Consider the following 10,000-nt stretch of genomic DNA (forward strand, 5'->3'; position numbering starts at 1 on the left):
TTTGTTTGCTTTTCCTTCCGGTTATTTCCAAAAAAGAATCTCAGCCGCCATGTTGTGACGTCATTGCGCACAAGCAATCAGCTGGAAGCAACCGAAAGGGAAGACTCAAGATGGGGAAATACGACTTGGTGCAGCTGTGATTTTTGCTTGAACTGGGAGGCCGGGACAGCAAGAAAAGGAATGCATCTGCTGCCGCGAGATAGAGGAGCTATGAACAAATCTCAGGTGAATTGATTGTATTCAAAAGGCAATAAAAACAACTTGATTACTAAGAGATTCTGTTGGCTGCTTTTGTTTTGTCTGTCATTTCGATTCAATTTGAGAAACTATTCGTTGTGTAACGCAGCATTCTAGCTTTTCGACCGTGTGTTTACAAAGAGAAGTGCTATAAACAGCCATCGCGAGTCTGAGTGCTGCGATTAATGAACAACATGTATGTAAACACATAAGCTCTGTTCGTAGTTTTGCGAATTTTCAAACTTCAATTAAACATCTTTGTGATCGTTGTCGAGTTTATAAAACCCAGCTTGAAGTGCGAATGCCAATCACGAAATAACGTGTCCCAGTTGCTTGCAATCACTGAAATCTCCCGACTAAAGAAAACATAACTTACTCACTGGGCATAAATGGAATCGATGGAGTCGCAAAGTTAACATTTCATCAATTACATGCAATTGTCGCATCGACCGCTGTGGCCAAGACACCTTCAAAACAGGAGGGTTCGAAATGATCCGAACAGATGTGACAGGGCTGGATATTTGGCTAGTTTTTTCTTCTAAATTCGGATGATCCATTCTTCGAGAAGGACTTCATTTTAAAGAGGGAAACGATGAGAGTTCTACTAGAACAGCCCACAATAGCGCACTGAACCATTTTTCAAGTTTCCCGCGTTCAAGCAAGTGAGCGCAATGACGTCACGCATAGCGCCCAAGCCTGCTATAGTACAGCCAAAATGGCGGACTTCCATCGAGTGACCAATACGGATCTTTCTGGCCACATAAAAACGTCAAAATGTAAGGAACCCCTCAAATACTCGAGTATTTCCTTTAACTAAGTCAGGCACGACAAATTTGACGAAGGAAAAAATATTTCATTTTTATCTTCAGTTCTCCTTTAAGGACGAGAACACACGTGACAGTCTGGCTTGTAGACTGGGTACTAGTAATTGCGAGTCATTGTTTTCAAGTGTCGGCCATTGCTTCTAGCGTTCGTCGCTTGTATATAAATCTGCGGTCGTTATTCCTGTTTTGGGAAAATTTTGAAGAGATTTCCGTCGCAAATTAGTTGTAATTGTTCAAGGTAAGTTATTTCTGTTTCAAAATAGATCTGTCGTGCTGTTTCAGATTGGTTTTCTTTCTTTCTTTCATTTCGAAAATTAACTACACTTTCCTGGCTTGTTTGTTCTTTGTTATTTCATCCAGGTGACGTCGCTGAGTGGAGTTTCCTCGGCGATATCGATACGGGAGTTGTTTACTCACGCAAGCCAACATATCTAGACTCGGCTTGTGTTTAGTGCGGATTGCACTGAAGCTAAGACGCTTTCGCAAGCCCACATTGATTGACTTCATTGGCTTGAAATCCGGTGTGCGTTGCACCACATTCCTCACAAGTATATCACAAGCTATCACAAACCAGTATTTATCGGCTTGAAATGTCGGTGTAGGTTACACCCCAAACTGAAAGAGTTATTGTACTCTAACAAATAATTGCATTGAATAAGAGTTTTGCACTCTTGTCTGCTACTAGCTGCCAGCATGGAAACAACAATAATTATTGAACAGTACCGCTCAAGGATCGGCTGTCACAACAATTTTGTGAAAGCCAAGTATGCTGGAATACGATGCTTATGATGTTTCGCTTAAATGTGTTTTACTTGCCAACATTAAAACAAGTTGTTGGACATTACAAGTCGTGTAATGAGGTGATGTTTTGGTTTACACAAATGATGTGCTACATCCCATTGCTTATAAGGCAAGCAAATGATGTGGAGGAAAATCCAGGTTCTACAATATTTGATATCATTGATCCAACAACCTTTGTGTCCGAGGACTCTAGTCAAGGAAATGAAGCAATCTTTGGTGTGAATGCTAGTAAGCAATGTGTAGCAATGTCACTTACTGATATTATATACCATCAAATACAAGATAATTCTACTTTGATAACTCTACTTTGAACAATATTTTGGTTTTTTGGAAATAATCTATACAGTTCTGTAAGATGTTCTGAGCAAACAAATGATTATTTGCTGTTAACTGGTGTTCCAGACATGGTTTCAATATTTGTTAAAGTGTATTCATTACAATATAGTGTATTAATGCCAGTAGTTAGCAAACAATAATTATTGTAATTCTGTCAACAATTTTGAAAATACTTCTAGAAGTGAATTTCTAAGAGACGTCAGTTAACAGCAAATAGTCATTTGTTTGCCCAAAACACCTTTTAGCACCGTATAGATTATTTCCAATAAGCAAAATATTGTTCAAAGTAGAATTAGTCCACAATTTGATGTTATATAATAGCAGTAAGTGACAAATTGCTACACCTTGGTTACCAGCATTCACACCAAAGATTGCGTCATTTCCTTGACTAGAGTCAGTGGACACAGTGGTTGCTGGATCAATGATATCAAATATTGTAGGACCTGGATTTTCCCCCACATCATCACCTGTATTAATTTTTTTAGGTATTGCGAATGCTCTGTGTACCATCAATGTTTATTACTGCAACTCCAATAGATGCTGCTAGTAACACTGTTGGATTCTCAGGATTTATTGGAGCATGCCTATAGATTTTTACTGCGGTGTGGTAAATTGTTTTAATCAAATGGCTTTTCCCAGTACTACCACCTCCAGTTATAAACAAATAAACTGGTTCAACATTTTGTGACTTCATTTTTTTGCGGACCGCGAATTCGAATTATAGCAGAAGATATCGCGAAAGCTGAAGATGCTGTTACGTATCGTTGTAACACTCAAGTTTTAAAACAATATTGTTTATTCAGAGCAGAAACCCAAAGGTTTTTTTTTTGTCTAACGATTCACTCGCTTATGAAAAGATTAGACAGAAAAAGCCCTGGATTTCAGAGGACATTCTTAGCTTTATGTGCCCACAAGATTCGAATGTAGCCGGCTAGGCTAGCTACATTGTCTGGCGTGTTGCTTTGATTGACAGCACGCCGGAGAGTCCGTGGGAATGTAAAAGTTTTTGACAAACAAAAATATGACCCAAATGCGGCAAAAACAGGCACCGGAAACTCGAGTAAACACGAGCCTGTGAACTTTTGAGTTGACCAAGTTAAGAAGTAATTTGAAAATAATTTTGAATAAATTTTCGACCCTCGACCATTTACCCTCGACCCTCGACCCTCGACCAAAAGGCAAACTCTAGAGATGCTGTAGTGTGCACCAAAAGTTGTGTAAACTGTTTAAATGGCAATAAGAGAAAGTTTAGCGACAAGTCATCGATGTAAAATTCTAAACAGGTCCTCAAATTTGAAGCATACTGAAGGAACCCATTTCACTGCTGCATTGTTATGGCAAATTTTCCACCAATCACACATGGATGCATGGTGGGCTGAATGGAGTTAAACTAAGCATAAGACCCAAAGTACGCATTCCAGACCTTTTTTTTTTTTCGTAGCAACGAGCAACACGAAACACGAGTGAGACGGTAATCTATTACCGGTAATAGCTTTGATGACAAATGACTGTCAAGTTTAATGCAATCTTGTCTATTTAAACGATTTTGTCCGGTTTTCACCCGGTACAAACTTTGTCGGCGGTGCGTGTGAAGATTTGTCTGCTTCGGCCAAAATTTGTTAAGTCGCGACAAACCATCTGCACTAGTAAAACGTTGGTGATGACAGAAAATTTGTCTAAATAAACAAGTTTTTTGCTAGTGCGGACAGCACATAACTTAGTCAGAAAAGCACATGCGTAATTATATTAAATTATCGAGCTCGGTTGTCTAAAAACTAAAACTGATTCGATTTGCCTCACTGGATGTTACAGTAGTGTCAAGATCATGTTTGTAATGAAACAGGGAGGAGTGTTGCTGACAGTACTTTGGAAACTAAATCGGCTGCGCGATAACAGTAGTAAACAACAAAGGTCAAATTGACATGTCACAGGCGTTTTGGTTTTCTTAATTTAGCGCGAGTGGCCGTATTAACGGGGTGAAATTATAGAGGAATGTTCTGTTTGCGATTTAAAATTGTGACCGTTGGTGGTATTAACGGGTGACAGCATTAACAAGGGTTTTCTATAAGAGAATGTATGGTCGTTTTGCCGGGCCAAGAAAAAAAATGGTCGCAATAACGAGGTGACCGTTTGCCCGAGGTGGAAGTAAGGCGGGGTTCCACTGTACTTGAGCCGAGTTAGTTGACGTACTCTTGTTTACAAGTGAATACACAGTAATTAATGCAATGAAATCTGGATGACCTCGGTACATTTTTAATTAAACATCTCCCAGTAAATTCTCTTATAGATGTGTCAGCCTGTATAAAATCAAGCTTCAGTTCAGAGAAAATTGCTGTTTTTAATTACCATGTTGTACAGTTTTCAGTTTTCATACTCGTCCCAAAGGAAACTTCCATGATTGCAATTCCGGTCCTCTCAACTCTGATTTTGTACTGTAAAAATCTCATTGACGTTAAAGGTATCCCTGGCTAATAAACGTTGACTTCAGCGTCTTTGTTCCGGGGGAAAATGGTTAATAATCCACTGGATTAATCAAATCGTATAATTTTCTTAATTTCTTTTTATTCGATCTACAAAGGAGAATATTACATAATTTCAGCTTCTATGAACTACAATAAAATACGGACTACGGCGCTTAATTTCAACAGATCTCACATCATCGATCACTTACTTCTGTGGCGATATCCAGTAGATTAAACAGTCCTCAAACTTCGGTACCACAGGTTAGCAGAAATATAAATACACGTCGGTGAACAAACAGGTTAGCATAGATCCGTTGGCAAAACGTCCCAGAAAAAGTGAACTTTTCTCGTGTTATCCGGTCTTAATAATGTTAAATCTCTAAGTTATTAAGGTAATCAAATGTCAATCAAGGAATCAATTAACAGAATCAAATAATCTATTTTTTTTAACAAAACAGTCTTGTCAAAAAATTGTCATAGGACTGAGTGGAGTATTTGAAATTTCCAGCGCGATTACTCCCTTCTGAATTGTACGGCACGAAAAATACGAGGTGACGTGATAAAACTTTTATGGCTTACTTTGCTCAACTTTTCTTAGTTCTTTTAATAGGTCTGGAAAAAAAAAAATATATATATATATATATAGATATATTCAAGTAAAACTGTCCAAATTACAATTATAAAATGGGAAAGTAGTGAACTGCTGCGTTAACCCAGCAGCGCATTCGTCGATGTGTGCACTCTGTTACACCTAACATGCGAGTGTTTGGGTCCCTAATTTGTTGTTTGTGAACAGAGACTGCACATGTATTCCTCGTACATGACCGTGTGTACATGACCGTGTGTCCTACATAGTTAACCATTTACATAGTTTTAATTTCTAGTAACTTTAAACAACTGCAGCTTTTTATCCTCATCATCATTTAGCGTTGTAATAACTTTTTACTCCTCCTCCTCCTTTATTATCTCTTATGATCCGAGGTATCAAGGCCTTCAAGACAGTTCAATCATGGAGATTAGACTTAACTAGGTTCCTGATTGCATTTGATCGAGTGGGCCTGTTCATCTAGGAAAAATTAGTCTAAATGTATCTATATGATTCGTACAATTATTTGTGTCGTAGAATTATGGCAATTTTCCAACCTCGTCCCCAGGGCCTTCTCTTCTGCGATTTTCAAAATGGTGGCTCGTCTGGAGAAGACCCTGGCCAACGCTGAACTAACACCTTTGTTGATTAGCCCATTCATATGAACACGCTGATTGGTTTAAATACATTCTAAAGAAATATGGCGGACGTAGTGAGTGTTTACACGAAAAAGAAAGGGGTTTAGGAGGTTGAATTGCAGTTCAGTTCAAGCGATGTTGAATCACACTGTTATTAACGATTCGAAAGGTGAATCTTTTTCCTTATATTTTAATTTAAAAGATGTAACCTATACCATAGAAATAGAAATAAGCGCGGGAAAATATACATAACGAGCATGTACCTTAGACAGCTAGCGAGCTGCAGCTCATTACATGTGGTCTTATTTGCGCTTTTTGTTGTTCTGTATTCATGTGCAATTAGTTTTTCCGCGTACGGAAACAAAGAAGAGTTTGAAGCGTTTTTTATGTTCGAATTTCAAATCTAAAAAGGAGCTTTTGCTCGTTACAGAGCACTCACTTAGGTTTAGGCTTATTTCAAATCTTTTCAAATGCACTATTTTTTCTAATAATTATATTGTTTTGGTGGCCGAGGCTGAATTGAACATTTTTATTTTCTGCCGAGTTTACGTTGAAAATATTCTTGTGAATATTCTTAGATTTTAGCATATGGTATTTATGTTGTCAAAAGACTGTATTTGCTGTCTGGATGGTGTTAAAGTAGTTTTAGAGCCAGCCTATAGACCTGTATTAAATACATGTTATTTGATACAATGCACATGACTTCTTGCAGAAATGTTATTAGTATCAAACTTACTGCCAGTGCTATGTTTGAGATTCAAATGTAAAATACGTTTACTGTATTGAACTCAGTGTTTCCGCCAGACCGCACCATTGTGGGAATCCTGCATTGCATTTAGAGAAGGCCCCCAGAGAAATGGAGAAAGGGCCAATTTAGCCCTTTACTTTTACAAGGCTGCATGCAGGCTTAACCCAGGGATAGTATTCTAGTAACCATCCCAAGGCTCAAAATTGTGACCGATATGGTCGCCAATGAACTAACAATGTACAATGCGACTAACATTTGTTTCTTGGCGACTAAAAATTCTAGTTTAGTTGCCATAATCGCGACTTCCTTTCGCTACGTTGAGGACACCTTATGTTCTTCTAGTAAGCCATATTGAAAGATCTTTGTTTCTTTAAAACACTTAACATAAGAAAAGAAGTCAATCCATCCTTTTGCTTTGCTGTGTCTCCCTATAATGCATTACAAACCCTTGGTCATTGACTTTGTCTTGTATGCCTTTGTATTGTTCCTGACCCAGGTCCTTCATGCCAGACCTCTGGCGACTAATTTTTTTGGTCCAACTATTATCTATTGGCCCCTTTCCTAAGAAATTTGCCCCTGAAACAAGTCTTCAGGGGCCACTTTGGCCCTCAAGTATAATTTTCTGGCTAAAACACTGAACTACATGTATGATGCTTTTTTCTCAATACCTGGCCAGGGAAAATGGTTCCTGTTTTATTGTGTCTAAACACTTACATTCCTTACTGTGTTAGTTTTTCTATAAGTGGGGGCCTTATTTCAATTCTTGTTTAAGTAGTGCACAAGAGAACAATTGTTTACTGTAGATAAATTGCCATCTTGATGAAGCATCTTAGCACTGAAAGCGGTCAATACAACATTTATGAAAGCTGCTGTATATCTTTTAGTGTATTCCACAAGCCAAGGCAACCTCAAAAGTAAGGTTTATAGGTGAAAACATTTCAACAGAGTATTAGTTACTAAGAGAAGATATATAAAAATTACATATTCCAAAGTAGTATTCTTTGATCTAGGCAGTGCAAACTATATAATGTATCATATATAATGTATCACATTGAAAACATTTGTATTAATCAAGCATTCCCAACCCAAGTCTTCAATCAATGTTGGCATAATAAAGGCATGTTGAAAGAATTTGCACTGTTTTTGTCTACTTGTGTTGGTGAACTTTATACTACTTATTTGAAACCTTTTATATTCTTCAAAGCTTTTTACAGATAACTGGATGGGGTCTGGGGTAGTAGTTAGAAAGGTTTTCCTACCATTACTGTTTCCAAATTAGATTGTTTCTTTGGTCACAGCAGTGATTATTATCGACCAGCAACATGCAACAAGTTGCAAATTGCAAATTCCTCACCCACACAGTGTACAAATGTGCAGTAGTCACCCACCTCTTTGGAACCTCTAATTTTATTTGCTCCCGGACTCATCCACCTCTATTGTTTTCAGGAATAGGCCATTGTTTCTGTTGTTTATTTTATTGTTTTCTTGGCCAATCCTGTTAAACCTTACGAGAGGTGCATGGCGCCTCCAAATGTGTGTTAGAGGAACATTAAACAATTATATGTCTGTTTTACAGAACTATTGTTCAGTGATCAATGGAATGCAATACCAGTGAGGGGTCCAGGAAGCCTGCCCCACCCCCTATTTTGGGTAAAAATAGAAAAGAACGCAGATGGAAGAAAAGCCGGCTGGGCAGGCAAAACAAACACAAAACCACCCCCACCCTCCTTTAGCTCAAGGTCTGAATCTGCCACTGAATGCACTTGCAAACACTATTTTTTATGGCAAGCAATTCAAGTTCAATGATAAAGCAACTTGAACTGGTTGCTACAAAAATTAATGTAGTGTTTGTAAGTGTGTTACACTGTCATGTGAACAATAATCTAATGTACAACCAGTTGAGGACGTGAAAAATTGTTTAGTAGTCCTCGCACACATCATTTATTACTTGCATAATGACTTCAGCATGCTTCTTCTCTCATATGGGGAAGGTGGAAAAGATGTGCTGAGCTGAGGTCAAGCAGTCACATTCCAACACTATGGCATCTATAAGTTTTAGGGTAAACCCCATAGTAGAGTCAATACTGCCAAATCTCCTGCGGCTTCCTCCAAGGTGTAACCGGTATTGTTTAAGGATCTCCTTTATTTCAAGTCTTTGTAGGGTGGAAACTGTTCTTACTTTGTTGGTTGGAGGCGCTCCCTGAATACTCTTTAAAAGTCCATCTTCCCTTTCAGCAGCAGTACAATTACTACAATTGGAGCAACAGTACTGTGGGGAGGTTGGCTGTTGAACTGGCTGTGGAGAGAGTCACTGTGAGAGGAAATTGTCTTTCCCAAGAACATAACACAATGTCTCTGGTCAAGGCTCAAACCCTTGATCCGGAGTCAAGCGTATTGACCATGAGGCCACCACGCCTCCGCATCAGACATTAAAGAATGTAGTATAATTAAGCAAATGCAACATAGGAGCATTTATTTGAGTGTTTAAATGATTATGCATTATTACATGATCAGCTTAAAAAAACCTTCTGCCATCTTTTCAACCAATCAGAAGCATTTTAACCAGTACCAATCTTAACAGGTTGTCACTAATCCCTGTCTCGCACTTTGCATCACCTACATATATATAAGTTTATTTGATTGCTTTATTTGATGGTCTGTGCTCATTGGGATTGACCAGAGTTCTTACTCTGGTTTTAGTTTTACAATGCGTCATTGAGCCCTCCCCCCCTTCCAACCAATACACTTAAGAATTAAGACGTAGAATAACTATGTAATTTCATATGCATATAAACAGTATTTTCTTCCATTTTACACTTAGTCTGGTGAAAATTAAAATTCAACAACACATCTTTCGATAAACTCATTCTCAGTATTATTCTGTAGATGTCATTTGATAAAGAGAACAATGCAACAGGTCATTTTGGCAAACATAGTTTACTGGAATTAATTGGTGTTCAAGGTTAGACAATGGTAAATCAAAGCCTAACAATTCATGCAAAAACTTAGTGCAAGGAAATCAGTTTTGTAGTTTGTGGGCTGCAAATAGGATATACTTACATAACGGTCAAACTTTTTTCCCAGGTTAAACAATAAATAATAAATTAACAATTGAAAAAATTGTTTGTTTTCTTATAGTAATTCAGTAGTTTGAAAAAAACATAAGTATTTAGCCCCCACCACCTAAAAGGTTACTTAAAATTTATGGGCATAAAGAACATCCACTAGCTCAACTTAAAAATTAAAAACAATATAGCCTTGGGTTATCAGGCAATAATTTCATTTGATTAAAGAACTGAGTGAAAATGTGGTTCAGCAAGGAATTGAAAATGGGTTTCCAGATTGTTTCTAATTATTTATACATTTTC

At 37.8% G+C, this 10,000-nt stretch overlaps 2 long non-coding RNA genes across 2 annotated transcripts in view; one reads left to right on the forward strand and one right to left on the reverse strand.

Annotated features, from left to right (window-relative positions):
• LOC138057062 (uncharacterized) overlaps window positions 1–10,000 on the reverse strand; it is a 553,865-nt gene that overhangs the window by 101,804 nt on the left and 442,061 nt on the right. The gene's annotated exons all lie outside the window — the stretch shown is intronic.
• Window positions 1,188–2,886, forward strand: LOC138057886 (uncharacterized). The gene is made up of 2 exons (XR_011133744.1): window positions 1,188–1,299; window positions 1,422–2,886. It is a non-coding gene; the product is annotated as an uncharacterized lncRNA (long non-coding RNA).

This window comes from Montipora capricornis, chromosome 7 (assembly GCF_036669925.1).
Source record: "Montipora capricornis isolate CH-2021 chromosome 7, ASM3666992v2, whole genome shotgun sequence".
NCBI classification, from domain to species: Eukaryota; Metazoa; Cnidaria; class Anthozoa; order Scleractinia; family Acroporidae; genus Montipora; species Montipora capricornis.